The sequence below is a fragment of the Oncorhynchus masou genome, chromosome 29 (assembly GCF_036934945.1).
Source record: "Oncorhynchus masou masou isolate Uvic2021 chromosome 29, UVic_Omas_1.1, whole genome shotgun sequence".
NCBI lineage: Eukaryota > Metazoa > Chordata > Actinopteri > Salmoniformes > Salmonidae > Oncorhynchus > Oncorhynchus masou.
In genome coordinates this window covers 39,732,856-39,756,753 of record NC_088240.1, presented here as the reverse complement: position 1 = coordinate 39,756,753, position 23,898 = coordinate 39,732,856, and the positions used below count along the sequence as shown (strand labels likewise).

Here is a 23,898-nt window from a genome sequence, read left to right as displayed (position 1 = left end):
ACATTCTTGAGCATGCAATATGGCTTTCCTCTGCACGAAATCCTCGTCGACCCACTGTGCTGTCAGACTCAGCATGCTCATGGGGTTGGCATCGCTGGTCCAAATGTCAGTCGTGAAGCTAATAGCAGTGACGCCCATAGCAAGTAGCTCATAGATGTGCATTTCAACAATACTGTGCAACTCCGGTAGGGCAACATCTGAAAAATAGAACCGACTTGGTAGTGTGTACCGGGGCTCGAGGTGCTCTACTAGTCGGCGAAAGCCAACATCGTCCACAACAGAATGGTTGACTGTCAAGGGCAATGAATTAAGTTGTATATCTAAAATGTTCTTACTCTTTCAAATGACAGCACAACTTGAACTTATTTCATTATTGGAAGGGTGCGCATAGTATTTTTCTGCTTTTGTTCTGTGTAACGCTGTATTTTTCGTGGAGTCATTACGTCATCTACTTACGATATACCTGGGCTCCAGAATGGCGCAGCAGTCTAAGGCACAGAATCTCAGTGCTAGAAGTTTCACTACAGACCCTGGTTTGAAACCAGACTGTATCACAACCGGTTGGGAGTCCCATTAGGGCGGCGCACAATTGGCCCAGCGTCGTATCGGTTTGGCTGGTGTAGGCCGTCATTGTAAATAAGAATTTGTTCCAAGCTGACTTGCCTAGTTAAATAAAGGTTAAATACAAATATAGGTATGCACATCGGTGTTAAACTAGACAGACATCGGGCCGACACCGATGTTGGCATTTTTAACTAAAAACATCCGATTCTGCTATATCGTACATCCTTAGTAAAACATTAAAGTGACCATTGTTCAATGACTATGTACATTGGGAAGCAGTCTCTAAGGTGCAGGGTAGAGTAACAGGTGGTAGCTGGCTAAAACAGTGACTAAGGCTAGTGGTGACTATTTAACATTCTGATGGCCTGGAGATGGAAGCTGTTTCTCAGGCTCTCGGTCCCAGCTTTGATTCACCTGTACTGTCTCCGGCTTCTAGGTGGTAGCGGGGTGAACAGACCGAGGCTCGTGTGGCTGAGGTCCTTGATCTTACTGGCTTTCCTGTGAGAAGCCAAATTTCTTCAGCCTCCTGAGGCAACACAGTGCATAGCCCAACTGACATGTGAGCAACCAGCACTAAAACCAAACACAGGGGACAAAGTTTGGTTGGAAAACCCAGCAATATAATAGAACAGTTTGTAGTAGAGGAGATTCAGCCAGGGCGACTGCCTGGGCTGATGCAATTCATTGTGAAGTCCTCGCATCTCGCGGCCCAGCCGCCCACTGCTTGTGACCTTTGGGGTTTGTTCTACTCTCCCTGGGCTCGCCGGGGATTGACTATCTGGCTGTGTCCCGAATAGCACCCTCTACCCATTGTAGTGCAGTACTTTTGACAAGGGCCAAAGGGGTTCTGGTCAAAAGTAGTGGACTATACAGGGAATAGGGTGCCATTTGGGACACATCCCCAGTCATTAAAACACCTTGCAGTCCCAATCGAATGAGGTGGAGTAACTCTTCTTAAGCATTACTGACTCCTTGGAAAACAACCCACCTTGACTACCGTTCCTCACAACAGCTCTGGTCTGTTATTCACAGGAAGTCTTGCAATCTACGTAGGCTAATAGTAACTGATGTTGTAGTTAGGGCTGGGAATGGCCAAGGACCTCAAGATAGGATATTATCACGATACAGTGCATTCAGAAAGTAGTCTGCTTCTAAATCTGCATTGCTTGCCGTTTGGGGTTTTAGGCTGGGTTTCTTTATAAGCACTTTGTGACATCTGCTGATGTAAAAAGGGCTTTATAAATACATGTGATTGACATTCATACCCTGTGACTTATTCCACATTTAGTTGTGTTACAGCCTGAATTCAATATTGATCAAAAGTTTCTGTTGTCACCCATCTACACACACACACACACTACCCCATCATGACAAAGTGAAAACATGCTTTTAGAAATGTTTGCAAATGTATTGAAAATGAAATAAAGAAATCTAATTTACATACATATTCACACCCTTAAGTCAATAATTATCTTTGGCAGCGATTACAGCAGTGAGTCTTTCTGGGTAAGTCTCTACGAGCTTTGCACAACTGGATTGTACAATATTTGCACACTTTTAGAAATTCTTCAAGCTTTGTTAAGTTGGTTATTGATCATTGCTCGACAGCAATTCACGTCTTGTCTAGGATTTTCAAGATGATATGTCACAACTAACTAGGCCATTCAGGAACATTCAATGTCTGCTATATAGGGTATTGTGTGTAGGCCAGTGACAAAAAAAATCTCCATTTAATCTATTTTAAATTCAGGCTGGAAAAAGTCCAGGGGATGTGAATACTTTCTGAAAGCAATGCATGTATTGAGACTCTCACAATTCTGTATGCATTGCGATTCATATAATGTGGTTTTACTGCGATTCGATGTTCCAAACATATTGCTCACCATACACTGAGTGTACAAAACACTAAGAACATGGACTTTCCATGACATAGACTGACCAGGTGCATCCAGGTGAAAGCTATGATCCCATATTGATGTCACCTGTTAAATCCATCTCAATCAGTGTAGATGAAGGGGAGGAGATAGGTTAAAGAAGGATTTTTAAGCCTCGAGACAATTGAGACATTTATAGTGTATGTGTGCCATTCAGAGGGTGAATGGGCAAGAAAAAGATTTAAGTGCCTTTGAACAGGGTATGTTAGTAGGTGCCAGGCGCGCCGGTTTGTGTCAAGAACTGCGACACTGCTGGGGTTTTCCACGCTCAACAGTTTCTTGTGTGTATCAAGAATGATCCACCACCCAATGGACATCCAGCCAACTTGACAACTGCGAGAAGCATCGGCGTCAACATTGGCCAGTATCCCTGTGGGAACGCCTCCGACACCTTGTAGAGTCCATGCCCCAATGAATTGAGGCTGTTCTGAGGGCAAATGGGCAGGGTGCAACTCATTATTAGGAGGGTATTCCTAATGTTTGGTATACTCAGTGTATGTCTGCTGGAGAGGGTCAAGAGAGGGCCATGAGAAAATGAGTTTTGATCAGTCATGGAAATAAATGTGCTCCCTATTTAAAAAGAAGATGGAGAACAAGCTATGAAGGACAAGTACTGGAGTTTTGGTGCCGGTACAGACAACTAATTAAAAAATAATATTGCGATATTGTCAAAATGGTAGAAATCCAAATATCGTTTACGATATATCCTAACTGTATCGATCCCCCCCATCACTAGTTGTAGTATACTGATACACATATCCTGTGTAGATTTAGGAATCAACTTTGAAAAAAAAGAGTTCTTTCATCACCAGCTCTCTCTCCTCGTCCTTCCCTCCCCACCCCTGGCCAAGAGCAGGGAGGAGGAAGAGCAGATGGGGAGGCTCGAGTATTTACTACCCCATATATAACACAGACACAGCAACCTGTTAGCCATTCAGGCTCGTCGCAAAATACACTCTGAAGCCACACCGTTAACAGGGAGGACATTAATTAAAAAAATTAAAAAGGAGAAATGGAAAAATATCACTGGTGTTTCAGCACACTCAAACCCCCCCCCCCACCGGGGGCCGGGCATCTCAGTAAAACACACCAGTCAATAGGGCTCTCCGAACCCCTTCCCTCCCATCCGGTCTCCTCAACCTTTTCAGCAATAAGAGCAGGAGGAGAGTCAGGCAGGCTTCTAGGTAAACTCAAGGTTACTGATGGCTACCATAGGACATTCTGGAAGGTTCCCATAACACACAACCTGGGCAGGATCTGGGATGATGGAATGGGGATTGAGGAGAGGAATCCCAACTCTTTCTGGAACGCTGTGGATGACCCGTCTCCTGGCAGGGTCACACAAAGATACTATTAGGGTTTTCCTCAGGATCACAAAGTTAGCCGAAGAACGTCCCTGCCCTCGGTTTAGCACATCGACTTCAGTAGAAAATAACATGTTGCCGATGGTTACTTCGCATTGCCCTCTTACTTTCAACAATACACATTTCAAATGCTGCCGGAGGGAGAAAACAATTATGTGACACACTGTTTTGGTTGGACGTTTTACTGTTGAAGAATGGAACAGTGAAAGTTTGTTAGACCGTCAAGCCTCGGATATAGCAGCCTTGAGAGGACCGACACGCAGCCAAGAGGAAAGGGAAAGTCCAGCAATAACACTGTCTTGCTATTAGTGACATACACTAGACACCTGAAAATACCTGATCTCTCTCACACGTATGCAACGGTTGAAAAACCAGTACAGAAACCAACGACTGAAATACTGAAGTATTTACAGTAAACGCTGGAGGTTTGTGCAATTCCTGAATCGAGGGACTTTGGGGCATTTCTCTGAGGCTTGTGTGTTGTAAACACGTGTTCTACATTGCACCGAAAATAACTCTGGGGCTCCTCACACCGTGTGGTAGTGATTGTTGCAGTCGTAAGTCAGGCTGTCTGATAGGAGTGGAGCTGAAGCTTTGAGAGCCCTCCTGACATTGTCTTGGGTGCAACACTACACTACTATTTACAGAGGCAGCCATGCAGCCACTATTCAAAGCTTTTTTATGTAAAGTGGCTCACTTTCAAATTCAAAACAAAGGCAAAGGACAGCTCAAACTCCACCAATTACCCCAATTTGGTTGACAGTCATTTATTTGGAAATAGCCAAAAGTAATAGAATGCTTCTTTTCATACAGATTAGTATGTTTTGAAACTCTGACATGCTAATTCCATGCAAGACGGGCAAACTAATTAGAAATTCGCAAACAGAGCAAAGTGTACTGTAGCACAAACTAATTCCATTAAAGAGGGCCTTGTTAAATCTAGGCCTAATTGGAAAATGCTCTAATCCTATACCTAAATAATGCTTTGAACTGAAGAGTTGTGCTTAGTCCAGTAGCCTATCCTTTCGTGACTTTCAAAGTCCAATTTGACAAAATAAACAGATTTTCGGGCACAAAAATAAAACAAAAAAAACAAACAGGGACTTCAAACACAAACAGTGGGGACAAAATTGTTTACAGCTGCGATGGGCGATTAGAATGCAGTCAGTGTGACCAAACACTTACTGCTGAAGGATCCTCAATTCTGTGACATCACGGCTCTGCAAGCTGAAACAGAAGAAGACAACAGTCGGCCTAATTGCTTTATTTTATTGATTTATTCATTCTCCATAATTCCTGCCTGAAAGCAATATGAAAATAAAAATACTAATTCGAATGGGTTTAGGCCTTGAGGGGGGAATACCTTATCCATTCTAACATCGACAGGGAATCAAAGCCCTGCTGCAGCAGCTTTGCATTATGGACCGATCAAACAAAACAAAAGGCTGGTGTATTTCAAATATGACAACAAAAATCAGCTACAATTGGAACGTAGCCATATCTAACCCAAAACTGCTAGTCTAACTAGTTTGAGTCAAATCGATGACTAAGTAGTCTACAATATTTCACATCTAGACAGATCCTCCTATTTGTACTCAAATGAGTGTCTGTCTCAAGCAGCAGCTGTTTGTCAGCCAGTGCAGTGGATTGAGAGAAAGCGTGTGACATGCTGGTGGTGTCTCTCCTCTCACGTTCCTGGAGGAGTCGTGTCACAGTGGTGTGGAGCTCGATACCGTAAGGCAGATCTCAGCTCATCCACAAATCGCGCACCCCTTCTCTCCCCTCCACCAACACGCATATCATCCTGGGAGATTTGGATCACCAGAAACAACAGCACTTGCAGAAGCACTCCCAAACATTTTTGGCAAGACAGCAAATTTCTTGTATTTCATTACACATTTCCATCTGGGTTCGTTTCAATTGGAATGTGAAGGAAACGAGGGCTGCGGCAGTTTAACACCCGGTGTCAGCAGCAGACTTAAGCACACATGATTTACAGCCTCGACGCATCACTCAAAATTCCCCTAGTCCACCACGCAATCTGTCTACAGGACGACTACGGCTTCACAACGGAGCCAAGGGAAACAGACATGACTAGTGTTCATACAACAGACTATTATAGCAGCACAAACAATTGACTGTCAGCAATAGATCCAACGTCAATGTAAGTGATCACGTCAACGTTATGACAACGATCATCATTAAAAAAGACAGTCTATAAAATGAACAATGTACTGAATGAGGTCTTTATAAATCAGACTACTCATTTTGTTTTTGTCATAGAGGAGATGAACATAAAGGGTTTCTATTATATTTGTTCAGCACTCCAGGAGTGGAGTCTAAAACTCAAGACAGGCTACAGATGAAGCAAGCGAGTATGGGCACAGATTCCTAGGCCTGGCCTACCTATGATTTATCTGAACACCAGCCTGTAACATATAAACTCAAACAAGTCATTCTCCTGCTGCACTTGATTAGGCCTAACTTGCTTTTTGGACAATCCTCTCTAGGAACTGTTCTCAGTGAACACTGTTTACTGAGCGAGGCAAACAGGATGCTGTTAAAAACTACACTTGTGCCATTTCAGCTCAGGAGGCCATTTGCTCTCAGTCATCGTAATCTTGCTACGACTGCTGCTGCGGGCCATGCCATTTCCCTATCCTAGCAAATGCTTTGCTCAAAATGGCTTCAAGCCAATTACTGGTATCTAAGGAGTGTCTCCATCTTTATTCACTCAAAGGATGGGTATCAATTACACACTAATTAGAAAGACACGCCTCCTCCTGCTACAGCTTAGTAACAAATCCATCCTGATTCACCCGGTGTTGATAGAAGACAGAGTATTTTCTCCTCCTGTTTAGCATAACCTAAAACTACCAGTACTTTAACAGGATCTTAGGTTACACACCATATAGCCTAACCTGGTAATAAAGTTTTGACTAGCTGTAAATTCAGTGAAGATGATAGTTGATAACCCGTATGTTGTCCCTCTACGGTGAGGTTTATGGAGATTAAAAGCAGATGAAGAAAACGTTGGCGAAAGCACATGTTAAACTCATGTTGTCCTATAGTCTACGGAGAAAGAAGATGTAGGCTAACGAATTGGATCAAGGCCTGGGTCTAAGCTGTCCAAAATCCCCCATACATGGCATTGAATTGTTGGTTAAGGGCTTGTAATTCAGTATTTCACGGTAAGGTCTACACCTGTTGTATTTGGCGCAGGTGACAAATACAATTTGATCGGTTTCAATGTTGGTTAAGAAAATCAATATAAAATAGCCTACAGGCCAACACTGAGGCACACTGGAAAAGGTTTAGCCTACATACAACCGCATAGGCTGACTAAAGAACGCCTCATCACAGAGTAACAAGTGGTCACAGATTCTACGGCCCAGCCAGCAACAGATCTAAACCACTCATTACACTGTGTAGCATGATCAAACAAGCAGGGCTGTACAGCTGTAATGGTTTCCAAATGCTGCAACAACAAACAAAATAATTTCACAGAGTCACCTGGACAAACCCTTCCCTGCCATGCTGGCTCTGGTCTCTAAAACATGACCGGAGAAAGAACATGAGATCTTATTATCTTTTGAGACAGAATCAGAGGAAATAGACCCAAATGATAACCGTTTTGGATCCTTGGTTGTGTGGCGTTCCCAGGACAGCAACAGGATTCAAATCCACTTGAGGAACGCTGAGATGTTCTGACAAGAGGGAGTGCCGTTGCATCCCTGAGCGCCGAAAATGGTAGGGCAGAGAGAAATGAGTTGCTTCCTAAAAAAATGCCGGTGCGCCTGCCTGTATGTTTAAATTAGCTCTAAATATTTGGATTACACCGGGGAGCTCTCCCAGAGGATTTGCCATAGCCTGGAGGAGCCGTTTCTATCTCCACACAACTCACACATCAATAACAACCTCTGCAAAGTGCAATTAATACACTATTTAGCCCTCCCCACAACAGACAGGCTCTTCCTGCAACTCCATCTGTGCCATTTTGTGGTTTGAACAACAGCAGAGGGCGAGCGGGAGATGGATATTATCTCTTTTCTCTGATGTTTCATCCAGCACTGGGAGCGTAAAAGGTCACTCCCCGGCCTCAAATAAAAGGTATTTTCCCAGTAGTTCCTTTTGAACTGCTTGGGCTGAACCTTCTCATGTTACGGCTAGCCGTCTTTCCGTGGCATCACTTAAAGAAGAGACAATAGCATGAAACTTACCTTGAGAGAAAGCTCAACAACAGTAATGAGTAATAAAAAAAACAGCTATGTTCCAGGTTTCCTTTTCCCATCCTCTCCACACAGCTGTGATGGATTACAGAGTTTCAGCGTTTATTAGGGAGTTCAGCAGAAAACCGTTTTGTCTGTCAAACTAACAGTGTCTTAACGTCTTCAGGTCATTTACCAACCGCAAACATGTAGGTCTATCGCCATACCTGGTCACAACTTGTAACACTTTCCTTTCCTGACAACTTAATCTTGTGTCTTCACCTGATGATGCAGCACTAGCAGAAATGAGGAATAGCCTAATAATCCCACCTACTGTAGTGTGGTAGGCCCACATGTCGTGAGACATCTCCATGCTCATACAAATCATTCCTGATAATCCACTCCTTCCACACACTGGGGATCATTTTAAACCATTCAGCTAAAACAGGTTCCTGCAGTTGGTGCCATGATCCAATAAAGCCGTTTAGGCTACTAACTAAATAAACTGAACAAGTATTGTTAACATGGAAAAGTGTCCGGAAGAGTTGTAATGGAGGCTAAAGGGGAATGGAGCAGCATCGTTCTAAATGCACAAATGTCATTCGTCTTTCCTACAATCATGTGGAGTGGCAGGGTCCTTTTCCCTCCTTCCCCCTCCTGCATCTTGGGAGATATTAAGCAGAGCTTGAATCAACAAAGAAGAATGTATCCAATGTTGGTTTCTACTGACCCACATTCACAACTGTTTTCCCCTTTTCCTTGTAATTTCATGCAGTGTTCGATAAATGTAATATTTAAAGCTGCAATATGTAACTTTTTGGGAGACCTGACTAAATACACATAGAAATGTGAGATATAGATCTGTCACTCATTGAAAGTAAGTCTAAGAAGCAGTAGATCTGTTCTATGTAGGCTATTTCTATTCTTCCCGTTCTTAAGTTTCATTTTTGAGTCTTTTAATTTCAGTTTTGCACACCAGCTTCAAACAGATGAAAACACAACATTTTGGTATATAGAAAATATATTTCACATCAGTTTAGATGGTACAATGATTCTCTAGACTATACATGCTTGTTTTGTCACAAACTGAAATGTGCAATTTTAGAAACCAGGAAATGGTGGAGTGATTTCCGCACAGCTTATCTTTAAAACCGTGGCTGCAGCAGACCTGCTAGCACAGCTATAATGGCAAGCCTTTGTGGCAGTAGTGACCGATTTTAAATGCATGAAGATCAATAAATAAAACGGGGCACTGCTGAAACACAATCTTAGTGTGTGAGTGGAATGGGTTATAACAGCCAGTGAGTCTTCACTCATACTTCAACCAGCTGTCCTGAATTATGAATACATACGTAGCATTGAGAGGCTAGATAAGGATCATATCACCTCGACCTTACCCGACACCCTAGAACCACTGCAGTTTGCATACCGCCCCAATAGATCCATGAATGATGAAATCGCCATCGCACTGCCCTATCCCATCTGGACAAGAGGAATAACTATCTAAGAATGCTGTTCATTGACTACAGCTCAGCCTTCAACACCATAGTACCCTCCAAGCTCATCATTAAGCTTGGGGCCCTGGGTCTGAAACCCACCCAGTGCAACTGGGTCCTGGATTTCCTGACGTGCTGCCCCCAGGTGGTGAAGGTAGGAAACAACACCTCCACTACACTGATCCTCATCACAGGGGCCCCAACACAGGGGCCCCACAAGGGTGCGTGCTCAGACCCCTCCTGTACTCCTTGTTCACCCATGAACGCCTCCAACTCAATCATTGAGTTTGCAGATGACACAACAGCGGTAGGGCTGAATACAAACAACGAGACAGCCAACAGGGAGGTGGTGAGAGCCCTGGCGGAATGGTGCCAGAAAAATAACCTCTCCCTCAACAAAATGAAGGAGCTGATTGTGGACTTCAGGAGACAGAGGGAGCAAGCCCCCACCCACAGGGCCGCAACGGAGAAGATGAAAAGCTTCAAGTTCATCGGCGTACACATTAATGACAATCTGAAATGGTTCACCCAAACAGCCAGTGTGGTGAACAGCGACTCTTCAACCTCAGGAGGCTGAAGAAATTCAGCTTGGCCCCTAAGACCCTCACAAACTTTTACAAATGCACCATTGAGAGCATCCTGTCAAGCTGTATCACTGCCTGGTATGACAACTGCACCGTCCGCAACCGCAGGGCTCTCCAAAGGGTGGTGCGGTCTGCCCATGCATCACCGGGGGCACACTGCCTGCCCTCCAGGACATCTACAGCACCCAATGTCACAGGGAGGCCAAAAAGCTCATCAAGGACCTCAGCCATCCGAGCCACGACCTGTTCACCCCACTATCTTCCAGATGACGAGGCCAGTACAGGTGCATCAAAGCTGGGACCGAGAGTGAAAAACAGCTTCCACCTCAAAGCCATCAGTCTGTTAAATAGCCATCACTAGCATGCCTCCAGTCAGTACCCTGCTCTGAACATAGTCACTAGTCGGCTACCACCCGGTTCCTCAATCCTGCACCTTAGAGGCTGCTGCCCTGTGTGCATAGACATGGAACACTGGCCACTTTAATAATACATACCGTTTTACTAATTTCATATGTATTCTAATCCAGGCCATCCTATTCAACTATTGCTGTACATATACTTTTCTATCCTACGTACTCTACATTCTATTCACCAAATCCCAGAGCCCTCTCTGGCCTCCAAAATACCAGCAGTTTAAATGTGTACTACAGTACATGCAATTTCAGCTAAGGATGCAAATAGCAGTAAGCAGCCAAACAAAACGGGCCTAACTATTGGCATTTCAAACATGGAGCTCATTATCACAGCAGGGAACTTCAATCATTGGAGCATCCCTGCTTCAGCTAAGACATGACAACCATCTCCAGGAGTGGAAAAATAAACCAGAAGGGAAAATGTGCAATCTCCCAGTCCCTGACATATTCCTAATAAACGACCCTGCCTAATGTTTCTCCGGATCAGCCAATCAGAATGTGTCAACCCTGACCTACAAAAGTACTCACGTCAAGCCTTAAATTATTTTATTTTATTATGAAAACAAAAAGAGAGGACATTGAATTATACAGTATTAACCTCCATGGTTTGCATACAAAGACAACCTTAGATTTATTTATGCCTGTGTTAACAGCCTCGCCATGCTGTTCTTTACAGTGAACCGGCTGCCAATTTGATGAACCTCTCAGCCCTCAGCAGGAGTTCAGCGTCTTTGATTAATGAGTGCAAGCTTGTGAAAAAGGGTACGAACAGGAGGGACAGGGGAAAGAAATGGTGTGAAAATGCACAATTGCCAGTCCTCCATCAGGACGGCTGCCATAATTACTGATGGGTTTAGTTCATCCTTTGAGGAGAGCCAAAACACACTTGGGCCCCTTTCACATCCTACCAAAAGATAGAAAAGAGGCTGGGCCCCCCAGCCCTGTTAATAGCCTCACACTCAAGATGGCAATGGTGACTATTCACAGAGAGAAGCTACTAAATCACAACAACATCATTTAGCCTAATACGGCTAGAGATTGCTATATTAACCCCAGTAAGAAAAATAAAACATTTCCCCACGTTTGTGACAAACTCTTTAATCTTGACTGTTTGGAAGACCAAGTTGGAAAAAAATTAAAACCTTAGCTGTGTTCGCGTACTCATACTAACCGTGACGTGAATGGAGTATATAGTATGCTTATTGGTCATAGTTAGTATGCCAAAATTTTCCCGGATGTCGTACTAAATTCAACAAAAACGAAGTACATGACACTATTTCCATACTTTTCGGGTCCCTAATGCAATTCTTCAGAAAATGGGCATGGCTTCACAACATTTTCAGATTTGAAGAAAATGGCGGAAAATATGCAGCCGAATTCCGATGAGACCGGATACAAATTAATTGACAAACTAATGACAAATGTTAAGAAAATGTTGAGCAATTTAATAAAGTATTTACTTTTGAAATAAGTTACACGTTATGTTAGCTGACAATTTGTTAACTACGCTATCTTTACGAACCGCGTAGCATTACAGCAGTATGTACCGGTATGTTAGCTAGTTACCTAACGTAAGTTGGATACTAATACATCAAACGTGCCAGGCAGTATATTAACTATCTGCTATCTAACCAACGTTTATTGACTACAGGAACTGAAAAGGTTGCTAGATCGAACCCTTGAGCTGCCCCAGAACAACCCACTGTTCCGAGGCCGTCATTGTAAATATGAATGTCCTCAACCGACTTGCCTAGTTAAATAAAAAGGTAAAAATAAATATTTAAATTCTTAGCTAAGTGGTATAGTTATTGTGCGTTTCAAATGGACATTGTTAATTCTGGCTATCTACTCCGATTTCAGAGCACTCTCGCACACCGTTGAATATGGCCGGTGTCAGTAAACGTCAGTAAAAGAAAGAATCTAAAATTGTTGCCAGCAGCACAGTTACAGTCACCAAAACGCTCGATAACATGAAAACAGCCTAACCAGCTCTGCTAAGGCAAGTAAAATGGTCAGAGTGGAGGTGTTCACTCATTTGTGTCTGGAAGTAGCTAGCCAACGTTAGCCAGTTAGCTTGGGGACTTGACTGCCGTTGAACGCTTGGATCAACCATGGCGTGCTCCTCGGCCAGAGCGTCTAGTGTGCGCTCTAAACACTCCAAGAGCGAAACTCTCTGAATTTACAAATGCCCAGAGCGCACTCTGGCACTGCAGATTGAATTTACAAACACACCTGAAATCGTAAAATGTTTAGCTAGTCATTTGTTTTGCTAACAAGCAAGCATAGCAACAGCATCAACTTCCAGTAGACAGGCGAAGCTCTAGTATGTTCAACTGAAATGATATCGTTCGTTTACAGTATACTAAAATGAACTGATAGTATGTACTCATTAAGTATGTAGTATACAGTATGTTTGTATGAGTATTCGAACACAGATCTTCAGTTTTATCTTGGAAATTCAGATTGCATTTTGTTTTTTGGGTAGATTAGGCTGACTTAATGTTGTCATCAGTATTAGGACATCTACCCTAAACAAATTTTGAATGTTTTACATTCTGGTACAGGCTATATTGTGCTGTTTAGTCTGCTTGAGCCTAGCCTAAGTTAGAAACAAACCTCATATATGCAAATTAGTCTACCAGTTACACTAACTAACCTTTTGAAGCTAAATCATGAATGTACTTGTGTTGTGCATAATAGTATACTTTTACAATAAGCTACATATTACACTCCATGCAAGGAATAGGCTAGACTGTACCCAAGTGGATGAATAGCTGGAAATAATGATGGAGCTGAAAATAAACTGTATTAATCACACCATTGGGCACTTAGCATTTAAAAGTGCTGTTTCAAGCAATTTAGCAACCGTGAGCTACTGATGAGATTTTCCATCCTTGAAGGACCCTACGATATTCCAAACATTCAAATGCTCCACTGCTGTTTTTCTTAATGCTAAAGCTCACATCCGGAGCCGGTGATTTGTTGCGATGCATTACTGTTCCCTCGTTCTGAGACTGTTTTCGAGAACATGAGCTCGGAATAAATATGAGGCAAATTCAGTGACCTTCCAGCGTTGTATCTGGTTATTGGTTGATTCATTGGCAGTTACTGGAGGCATGAATAACACATCAAGGCTGTAATCTGATTTATTTTGCTTCCTTGGCTGAAATGGCTGCTTGAGCCATTTAAATGATGGACCTTAAGGGGAATAATGTTTGCCGTTTCACTTAGACTGTGAGCAATAGTTAATTGACTATCAATTAACTATTTACAAAGGCCAATCAATTCCGCTGTAAGAACCAGTGGAAAAAGCAGAGCAGTGTCAAAGGAAAAACCGATGTAACATGTGGAATCAATGGTCCTAACAAACAATCATGTTCTGAATGCAGTCTAGTTGAAGTGATACTAAAACATTCAAAAACGCATGACAAGGACTGCGGCTTGTTGTACTTATCACTTGTTTTCTCAGGTTATACATCACCTACGCCTATTCTTCATTTTCTTAGGGAACGAGCAGAATATTTTATTTTCCTCACAGAGCAAGCGGTAAAGCTTCCTAGGACACCAATGTTCACTTTGTAGCATCTACAGGTGAAACATTCTGGAGTGTTAAAGGAGACCTGGGTAAGGCCAAAATGTCAACTTGAATTATTGCTCACTTATGCTTTTAGATACAAATGTCAAATATATATGTCAACAATCCTTCCTCCAAAGGACTATTCTATAGATTACATTTAGTTGAAATCCCCCAAATCATGGTATTTTGTGTATCTTGCTTTCATGAAGAATCCCTCAATAGGCATTTGTAACCAGAGTTGAAACTGAGTGTCTGCACGTCTCTGCACTGCGCGTGCGTGCGTAAATACATTTGAGTGTGTGTGGTGGGGGTTCAATTAATAACCACCAATGATATGTATTAACCCATCATTGATTTCCACCGTTGATTACCTTCTAGCATCTCAACAAAATTATGCAGATGTCAAGTTGATGCATCATAGGGAAGTGGAAGGCATTCCCATAAGAGAAAAACCACACATCATGATATTTGGCTAAACATTTGCTCCTTTACATTTAAGCTATGCAGTGAATATCCAAACAAAGAAATGGGAGGTGGGGCAATTAGCACTTAGAGCAGAATGCCTCTGCTCTCAGAAGAACACAATTTTGGGGGTAGGCAGCATTCAAAGAATTCCCTGAATGAACCACAGATTGGCAGAGCCAAAGACCAGTATAGCCTAGTGCTGGTTCATTTTCGGACAGTGGCATAAATAAGACAAAATGTTAGGCGTGACATACACAACGATATGCTGTATATGATGTCTGGACTGCTCAAACATTTGTAGAGCATTAGCCTGCCTAGGAAATCTATGCAATCAAATGGCGAAAGCATAAGTTCTGAAAGTAACAACCCTTTACACACACACATCACATTAAAGATCCTGAATTTTAACTGATACGTTTTCCTTCCCTTAATATTGAAAATGAAAATCAGTCCAGTAAGTCAAACATTGAGAACACTCAACCCCACCACCTGTCACCTTTCAAAATGACAAGCCATTTTAGGCCAGTGTGCCTTTGCATTGTTTAAACCTTCTCGTCATGAAAAAAAATATCATTAGACACATGAAACCAATAGCCTCAGTCATTTAGAAAGTTAGAAAGAATTAAATGTTATCACAACTTCAGTTGACGTCATGTATCGTCCTCGTGAAACATTTGATCACTTTTGGTGTCTAATTAATAAGCATTCTGGATCTTTGAAATAAAAAGAGTGGGTGGATTAAATTGCCCAAGATGGCGAGTGGCTTGTTGTTTAGAGGGCAGACAAATGGTGCACATTGTAATAAACAAAGGGATACATTTAATAAACTCTGCTGGGCTGCAGTCGCTTTTCTTTATACGAAGCCATACAAAAAGATAAGAGGAAAGGAGCTTCGGACCCAAGCAGTGGACTGGCTGACACGGATGGGATTTCCACGAACACCTCCAAATATATTGTCCCGAACATTAGCTACAACACAAATAAGCAACAGCGAAATAATGTAATATGTGACTTAAATTAGGTTTACTCAAGAGCAGACTTTGGCATCTTCAGCTCAATACACACTGAACAGACCTTTTATCAGCATTCGCACTCTTTCCACATAACTTGCCTGCAACAACGTTTAAAACATTTCAAATGAACACTTCCTAGTGATTATAAAACCTAACCGACACCAAATGCATTTATCTGTGACAGACATTCAATGATAGCTTGTTTTACTCCGCGTTTTTGTTTTAAAAAGGTCAGTCAAGCCGCACCAGCTACGGACACAAAGACGAGATTCGCTAGCTAACCAGCAAGCTGACACTGACAGTCACTGACTCAGTCTACGCCGTAAAAAAGTGATAGATATATACGTGAATCTCGCCATTAAGTTAGCAACTAGTTAAAGTAACAAAAACCCGAGTGCTGGTATTGTCGATACATTTACAAGTTATCATTATTGACAAGTTTGTAGCAATCTGCTCCACTCAGGATAGGTTACATGATAAAGGGCAAGCTGCTGGACAGCGTCGATAGAACTAGGTGCTAGCTAGCTAGCCAGAAATCGAGCTAACAAGCGTTGAAATCTCTAGCGAAATTGCAAACTGAACCTCGTTATGAACGATAACGTACGCTAACTTCCCACTACAAAACATAAGAAAACTCACCTAATTTCCGTCACTTTATGTATCCTCCTTCGCGTCAGTTACTATGTAAGAATAGCGTTATGTTCCCCCAGATTTGCGTTGTTTGCGGACAGTGCCAGGAGATTATAAAGAACGAAATTGGGCTGTAATTGAGTGTGTGTTAGTTAGGCTACTACTATACCGCAGATTGAAGGAGACTCTTCTCAAGGTTTGTTCAGCTTCACTTCAAGGCACAAAAGTGACGTCAGCTAAAAGCTCCAACAATGCAAACTTTTGTCTGATTAATTAACTTAATTCATTGCTAGAAATGAGTGTAAACAGATACCAGACTATGCATTTGGTAGGTATTGTTTTATTCAACCTGGAAGCAATCTATGATTGATATTGCATTTCAACAAAATGCTGGATTCAGGAGTCTGGTTGGGAAAAGCAAATAAATCAAGTGAGCAACACATCACATGTAGGCTAAATAAACTGGTTTGGGGGTAATTGTGGTAAACTAATAAAGGTATATGCTGAGGATGAATGTGGAATGCAGTGGTGGAAAAACTGGGAAAAGATATGGATGGCAGTGTATATACACTGATTATGTATTTGTACATTAGGTCATTGCAATTATGTAACAAAATGCATAATTAATCAAACAATACGTGAAAAGATTACACAAACACTTTTTTTTAATCTGTGGGTGAACACTGTTTTTGTCTTGGGATCATACAATATGTGATAAATTAAAAAGGTACAGCTTGAAAGACTACACAATCACAGATCCATTTGAATATGTGAACCATTGGTCTTTTGATTACGTGTTTTAGGATAATTTGCAGTTAATACAGAAACTCAAAAGTCTTATCTGTTAGCACATCTACTAGAGTTGGCCAAAGACTGCCATCTGTGCCTAATTGTGTTTTTTCTTTCTTTGCAGAGCGGAGACCTTGTGACCTAGTCGGGGGATACAAAATATTACATTCAACAAACACTGTGAAAATGTAGATAGTTTATGTAGGTACTGTTCATTGAATCATCAAATTGACAGGGGGGGTGGAGGTAAAACAAATATGTTTGTGGTTCAATTTAACTAGAGTGCATATAAGAAGACATTTTAGATTTGGAAAAAAACATGTTTTAACGCTTTTATGAGACATATAGGCTACATTTAATCACCAAATCCTTCCATTTAATTGTTGATATGTTGCTTTTAGACAGATAGCATATATTCAGAGTGTGCCGAATTAGCAGCGAAAGCTTTGTGACTGTTCAAGGGAGCAAAATGCTTTTGAATTAAAGGAACTGTGGCTTTTACCTAAGCAAATTGTACATGCACTAGAAGTAATTGTATACACTAATTAAGGAACAAAGTCACTCTTGTATTATGTGGGGGGAGAAAGCGTATTCAGCATTGTGAATTTTAAACAGGTTTATTTGCTTGTTCACCATCCTTGGCCTCATTGATTTCCCCCCTTCCTCTGGGTCAGTAAAGACACTACATTCTGACGTCCTTAACTGGATAAAACAAGCTTGCCTGGATCGACAGAGATGGTGGGAGAAGAAAAATGATTTGATGATTGTCATTTTAATTGTATTGGATAATCTTCATTAGGGAGAGCGAGTGATGAAAGAGCTCAAAGCTGCATCAAGAGGCTTCACTGGCCAGGCCTTTTCACATGCAATGAAAATGTCAGCCTTTACCTCGGTCATTTGTAACACAATAAGTGCAAGTCCAATGAGTGCAATGCAAGCGGGGGGGGGGGGGCAAACAGTCTGTTTCGATAAAATATATTTTTAAAGAGTGTTGATTAGAACGTAGAATGAGATATATAAGTCTCTTTGGAGACTTATGGAAAACAAATAAATGTGCTAATTTGGTTTTAATGATTATTTTCCTGTCAGTCCATGGCAAGCCCAGGATACCCATCAGCCGCTGGGGCTGTGCTTGCCATTATCTATTTTCACCTGACACATTCAGATAATACAGATTGTAATAATCTCAGTACACAACTCCCTATAATTTCATTAAAAACCAGTCTCCCAGCACCAAACATACATTTAATTTACATGACGCAAATTCCCCTTTCAGCTAAAAACAGTGTAAATGCAGTCCAAGGTTTCTGTCCGTGATTAAATTCAGGGTTCATCTTGCTAGGCCTGTTTTAAAAGCCTAATTGTAATATATGCCATTAAGACAACAGTTTACTGGTGTTGACTAATTAACCTATAGTGAATTACAAGGTTCAGTTAAATTACTGTCTTAGTGCCCTACAAAACAGGGCTTTCACATTTTCAAAGCACGGTCTGTTTTTCATGCAACAATGGTTGCTAACTTTATTTTTCCATGGATGTTTTAAATATCACCCAGTTTGGGCAACTTAGAAGCTATTTAATCACATGAGCTTCAGGTGAATTATGACAATGAGGTATATATTGCCCTTTGAACAAAACAATACTGTCCAGATAGGTTAGAAGGGTTAATGATGACATACGTGTCTGTCCTGGACACCAACACTCTATGGTACTATGTGTCTATGGTACACCCTAGTGTGGGATCTTAAAATATTCACTCAAATGTTGCGTTGAAAATATTGAATGATGGTGTAACAACTGGAATGGTATCAGTGGTGGCATCCATCCAGACTGTTATACATTTTATTTCAGGGGATATCAGACACAAGTACCAAGGGAATTATTATTGGTCTGACAATTTAGGATAGAAGTGTGATTCCTTTTAACGACATAGGTATAAGTCAAATATTTATCCCTTCAGGTGTTCCAACGCCAGGCCAATTTGTCTGTGCTTACATCATAACATGTTACATGTCTTTGTAGCAGCGGGACTGGGTGATAAACATTGCATTCAAAATTACCTCTAAGTTTTGCACTCCTCAAAATATTTAGCAACTGCATCTAGCACACACAGGCAAGGCTTTAACGTGTGGCAATCACATTTACAAACATAATAGCCCTCCACGCAGAATTAAAAATGACATAAATAAAAGGAAACATCACCCACCCCATGATCAGGATTAATACAGGAGTGCGTTGGTGGAATAGAGATAGATCCATGCAACATACAAGATCAGTGACTAGGACCTGTCATCTAAACATTGTAAAATCCCACCAGAAAGTGTACTCATTTTACATGTACTTCACATAAGAAGAAGCATTCCCAGCAAATTATAGACCCAGAGGAAAGAGAGAAATGACCAGGAAAATCTGGCATGGAATGTGCTACCAAGTAAGCAAAATTCATCCATCCATATATAACTATCACAAGAAAAATTACAGACCAATTTTGGCTCAGAATAGACTTTCTTATAAAAATGATTCTGCAGTGGACGGCCATGTAAATAGTGGCCTTTGTTTTTCCTCTGATAATCGGAGTATGTTCCTGGACAGTGAATGGAGGGGAAACGTGAGCCTGCTAGAACATGGGAAACGTGAGCCTTCGAGAACATGGGAAACGTGAGCCTTCGAGAACATGGGAAACGTGAGCCTTCGAGAACATGGGAAACGTGAGCCTTCTAGAACATGGGAAACGTGTTCATGCTCCACACTTCTGTCTACAGGCACCTTTGTTTGAAAAGGCAGGAGAGGGGGATGATAGTGAATACTAAAGAACCGAGTTGAAATGTAATGAAATAATTGAGTTTGAAAAGAAACCTGGATTTGACTGTGGTAAAACCTGATACTTAGAAGGAAAATAATGATTTGGATGAAATAATTGATTTTCGGTATGAGAAATCACATGAATCAAAGAGTAGATTAAATTATTGGCATCAGAAATGTTTGAACGTGTGAATTTCAGGGAAATATTTCAGGAGTGTTTTACAAGTAGGCAGAGCTTATGAAATATTCACGAAATTGTGAGTACATGTACTATAAGCGCTGCATAAAATATTGAACATTTCAGAGTAATTGTTGGCATATTTGTAGTGAGCTTAGCATCTTTTGTCCACAAATGAATGCAACAATACACATATTACTTGATAACCTGTAGTGAACAGCAGTGGCTCTGTGCATCCCATTTTCATACCAACTGTTAATGTCATATCTTATTTATGCATACCACTGTCCCTTTTAATTAGCAATTTCAGGTCAGTGCAAAGCCCATCCTCCTCCAAGCTGTGGCAAGGCAGACGTGTGAATGAAATGCCTTCAGTGTTATTTGATCGAAATTAGGCCATTACAGCCATAATCATAATGGCAACAGTCTTTACATAATGTATGCTCTCCAGAAACGATCCATCTTGGGGTGAAACAGCAACACTTGTATTGAGGAAGCAGCAGAAAAAAATGAAAACACAAAAGCATAGATCTGTCTGGAAAAATAAAGTACCATGCTAGACAAGGTAATTATAATGTAAGCTGGTCCCATCATAGAAAAATACTCAAGCTAGGCTTTTTTTTTGCCCACATTAATGCTACAATTAATTATGATAATCGCTTCTGGGCATGAAAACAAACATACATTTTAGAAAACCTGGCCTTGCACTACATCTACGAGATATATAAAAAAATATATATAAAAATGTGTGTACTGTTTAATTTTGGGACCACTTCTATAATAAATGGCTGAATTGATCTGGCATTACTGTTAAAACCAAAGACAAAGCAAAGTTAATAAAATTGATTGTCAATGGATTCGTATAAACATTTAAAATGGTCTCTCGGCTCCAAAAAAATTAGCTTAAGCTCTTGGGTTGGGTTCAAATAGCATAGTTTTTCTAACATACTCAAAACCATTCTAAAAGCTTCATTCAAGGTTCCTTTCATGGAGAACTGCATTCACAGCAAGCTGCTATTGTATTCCTATCTAATGCATTATGCTTTGTTGAATATTCATAGCTGCCTTGTCCAGAGCAAGGAGGGTGAAACAGACTGGGTCCTGGGAAAATTGTGGTGAAGTTGGGTTGAACAAGTCACAAAGCATTCTTCTGTGATTGCAAGACATCTGCTGAAATCCCATCCAGACATAGGGGCATTTCTAATGTCTGTCTGCACAGTCTATTTCTAGGATGTATTGTTGTATGTAACCCCTTGGCAAAAAAAAAAAGAAAGAAAAGATGATCATACTGACAATTTCAATTGGACTCATCTGCAAGCCACAGAGGGCCATGATTAGAAAGGGATAGTGAATATTGTGAACATAATATTCTGTTTAAATGCATTTTGTCTGAAGGATATGCATTCATAATATTGAAATTTATCCATAGTGCCTCCATAGCAAGAAGTATACATGTTGTGCATGCTTGTACATTTTTCAGGTGAATAAGCACAAAGTAACTTGAGGAGCACTGAGGAAAATGCCCAATTAAAACAGTTTAAGGACTGAAATATACCTTTTCCTAAGAGGAACTATGGGAGTCCTGATGTATCACATTACAAGAAAAACACTCCTCTGGGCCTTGTGTTTTTCCTGACCGGATCATTTGTTGTTCTTAGTTGCCATTTGATCTGTGGGATTAGTTACTGGTAATCTATGTTCCTTCAACTGAACTTTGAATCAGGATGGGCTAGCTTTGTTTAAATCTAGATACATGGCCATGCCCTACTCAGTAAAGTTAAAGCCTATACTTTTGAAAACAGACTGCATGCTGCAGTTGAAAAACTATGCATTTGAACAGACTTTTCAACCAATCATATAACCGTTTTTTCCCACAAACTAGCACACGTGCCATAAATCAAACTGAACAGATAGCAGCCCGGAATATTTATCTTAATCAAGTTCAATACTTACACTTGATCATTATCATAATCTCTACCTGAATAATCTAATTATTCTACAATTAGATTAGACAATTATCAAATTGTTGTTTTTTACATTTAAAAAATATACACAATGCATGATTACCTCAAAGAGTTTATGCAATCTGTTTCTGTTGCTGTTCCTGGAAAGTGCAGGCTGGAAATGTGATCCACTGTCCCGCCTAGTGGCCAAGCTCCTAAATCAGCTATATTATGAGTTCTCTCCTGATCTTACCCTGTGAGATGTCAGATGTTATGGATCTCGAACTGTTGACATCACCATTGGACGCTTGCTGGAGGGCTACATGGCCAAAATGTACATACATTCTCCAGATGGAAGTTATTTTCTAGGAGCAAAATATATATCTCTTAATCCGAAGGTAAGGAACAAGGACAATTGGGTTGTATTCATTAGTGTACACCATTTCAAAGCGTACCAAAACGCTTTGCAATGGAAACTGAAAGTGAGTTTTACTTATTAGACAAATTCAGATAGATCCATCGCCCATAAGTAATTTTTGTGCCTAATGAATACTACCCTCTAGTGCCATGGCAGAGCCAGGACAGGTTTTCATACAGATGGAGGGTCGGTGCGATACTTCTCATGCCTGACAGATGACAGTGATTTATAATATTAAATATCCCTTAAGGAGTAATTAGAATGTCCTCAATCCGGTGTCCTAATTCATCACCCATTTAATTATGCATTGACAGATGTATATTTAGCTGTAAAGTTCTGTAACGATCTGAGGAATGGACAGAATAATGCTGATATGGATATGGTTGACATCACTTCAGATTGTTCAAGTGTTGCACTTTTGGGTTAGGTAGGTTTGCAAAAATCCCAGAAATTGGAATTGGGGTGGGGTCCAAAAATCCAGGAGTCCTCCAACTGTGTTTTCTGGAAAACCTGGACATTTTGACACTTACTGGAATTTTGAAACCCTAGGGTTGGGTAGGATTCTTCTCATACAGTACTTTATATAAGGTATTTCCATGCCTTTGGGTTAAAAGGTTGAAGCCCCTCCTAAAGGAAAGGAAATGCAAACCAATGTATGAGGGATTACTTTGAGATTCCATTGACAAACTATGTAACACAGTCATGTCAACTTGTGCCATGTTTACCAAAATAAGCAACAAGTACAGCAACTACATCAACTGCATGTACAGTCTCAAACAAGCACAATCTTACAACATTTGCCCACAAGAGGAGATGCTCACATACAGGGTACAAAACATTAGGAAAACCTTCCTAGTATTGAGTTGCATCCCCTTTTGCCCTCAGAACAGCCTCATTCCGTCGGGGCATGGCCTCTACAAGGCATTGAAAGCGTTCCACATGGATGCTGGACATGTGGACGACAATGCTTCCCACAGTTGTGTCAAGTTGGCTGGATATCCTTTGGGTGGTGGACCAATGTTGATACACACAGGAAACGGTTGAGAGTGAAAACCAAACAGCGTTGCAGTTCCTGACACAAATCGGTGCACCGAGCACCATACCCCTTTCAAAGGCACTTAAATATTGTCTTACGCATTCACCCTCTGAATGGCACACATACACAATCCATGTCTCAATTGTCCCAAGGCTTAAAAATCCTGACATCAATAAGGGATCATAGCTTTCACCCGTTCAGTCAGTCATGGAAAGAGCAGGTGTTCCTAATGTTTTGTGCACTCAGTATAAATCAAACATAGGACAGGCAGGCTCAAAACTCACAAGTAGCCTCGGACTTCAGGCATCAACAAGAATGGACTTGAAAGGGGCCTCCCGAGTGACGCAGCAGTCTAAGACACTGCATCTACAGATCCTGGTTCGATTCCAGGATGTCCTTGTCCCATCACACTCTAGCGACTCCTGTGGTGGGCCGGGCGCATGCACGCTAACACGGTCGCCAGGTGTACAGGTTTTCCTCCGAC

General features: G+C 41.2%; 1 protein-coding gene across 1 annotated transcript in view; it reads right to left on the bottom strand.

The window, feature by feature from the left end:
* Positions 1-16,456, bottom strand: part of LOC135519601 (bromodomain adjacent to zinc finger domain protein 2B-like) — a 54,985-nt gene extending 38,529 nt beyond the window's left edge. Inside the window, exons 1-2 of the mRNA XM_064944835.1 lie at positions 16,258-16,456; positions 5,048-5,089 (exon numbers count right to left, since the gene is read on the bottom strand). The gene's annotated coding sequence lies outside the window, so the exon portion shown is untranslated. The remainder of the gene's footprint in view (positions 1-5,047; positions 5,090-16,257) is intronic.
* Positions 16,457-23,898: the final 7,442 nt, after the last annotated feature.